We start from the raw sequence: 1,771 nt of genomic DNA on the forward strand, positions 1-1,771 counted from the left end.
GAGCGCCGAAGAAGGAAAGAGGGTTGGAATGTCGGTGTTCATACCTGATTCTAAGCGAGGGAGAGGGAAGGGGGCGGGGTGGCCTCAGAGTTTTAAACTTGGGGAGTAAAAAGAAGTCTCGAGTTGGGAGAGATGGGTGTCCCTGGTTGTGGATGAACAAGTGTCCCCTGCAGGACTTAGTCCCCCAACCTGAGGTCGCCCCAGGAAGATTATGGGTCTCCGGGGGGAGTCCCTGGACGCCAGTTTTCCCAGAAGTCAGATTCAAGTGATTTGAACCAGAGACCCAGCTCTTCCCGCAACAAGAGCAGCCCAGGTTCCCCCTAGCGCCGGAGCTGCTGCTCTGCCACGCCAGCCAATGGGAGGTATTAGTGTTTAAGTAACTGCTTGGGTCACAGAAGAGGGTGGGGAGCTTTTCTGTTACAGAATTCTAAAGGTCCCTCAAGCTTGGCTTCTAGGAAGGAATTGGTTATTTTTCTCCACTTGGGATGCCGGAAGTAACTAGAATCAATTTGTTGCTAGGCAACGTGTTTTGAAGGACGCCTGTTTGTTGGACTCAAATCTGGATTCGACTTTCACATGGTAGACACATAATATCAGGTGTACTCCCTATTTAATCTCTGGAATTGGTACCCGCTGAGGATGTGTACCTTGGTAGATGGTTGTGAAACTAAAATGACATAAAAATATGTAAAGCTCTGATATGTAGAAGATGCCTAGTAAACGGCAAATTTTGTTATTATAATAAAAATAGAACCAGCTGGACCATTTCCGGAACCAAAAGAATACAGAGACATGGTTATTTTTTAATTCTCTTAGTCATCTGTTCATTCTTTAAATCTCCTGTGAGCCCTTGATGATAGGTAGGAGGCAAAGGAAAAATGCCAGAATGGAAGTTTTTGAAAAGAACTCAGTGGAGTCATTGACAAATACATCCCTAGTTTGATAAGGACATAGCAGGCCTCTGCCTCCTCTATTACAGGAACACCCTTACTAGAAAATGTCTTGTTTGATTGAGGACTTTTCATTTAAACAAGGCAAAGGGTATGTCTTGATCAACACCTTTGAAAACATTAGTTTTGCTGAATTTGCTTAGTACTGATGAATGGGTAATGGCTGACTGGTTATTCCCATTGATCTACTACAAGGAAGTGTAAGAAAACGTCAAATTTGATTAAACTGTCTCTACCTACTCTTCTTCCCCCTAACAGAAAAGCTCAAGTTCATTTGTAGAATGCAGTGTTTTCAATGTTTACTTATTGCTCCTGAAAGGGAGCAAAAATGGATTAATGGGCCGGGCACGGTGGCTTACACTTGTAATCCCACCACTTTTGTTTTGTTTTGTTTTGAGACAGAGTCTCGCTCTGTTGCTCAGGCTGGAGTGCAGTGGTGCCATCAAGGCTCACTGCAAGCTCCGCCTCCTGGGTTTATGCCATTCTCCTGCCTCAGCCTCCCGAATAGCTGGGACAACAGGCATCCGCCACCACACCTGGCTAATTTTTTTTTATTTTTAGTGGAGACGAGGTTTCACCGTGTTAGCCAGGATGGTCTCGATCTCCTGACCTCGTGATTCGCCCAGCTTGGCCTCCCAAAGTGCTGGGATTACAGGCGTGAGTCACCGCAACCGGCAATCCCAGCATTTTGGGAGGCCGAGGTGTGCGGATCGCTTGAGCTCAGGTGTTTGAGACCAGCTTGGGCAACATGGCGAAACCCTGTCTCCACAAAAAATATAATAACTGGGCATGGTGGCACGGGTCGGGTGGGGTGGGGGGGT

General features: G+C 46.6%; 1 protein-coding gene across 1 annotated transcript in view; it reads right to left on the bottom strand.

The window, feature by feature from the left end:
* The window catches only part of SP5 (Sp5 transcription factor), a 98,929-nt gene that overhangs the window by 14,105 nt on the left and 83,053 nt on the right, over positions 1 to 1,771 (bottom strand). The window lies entirely within an intron of this gene.

The sequence above is a fragment of the Mandrillus leucophaeus genome, unplaced genomic scaffold (genome assembly GCF_000951045.1).
Source record: "Mandrillus leucophaeus isolate KB7577 unplaced genomic scaffold, Mleu.le_1.0 Scaffold40, whole genome shotgun sequence".
In the NCBI taxonomy this organism is placed as follows: Eukaryota; Metazoa; Chordata; class Mammalia; order Primates; family Cercopithecidae; genus Mandrillus; species Mandrillus leucophaeus.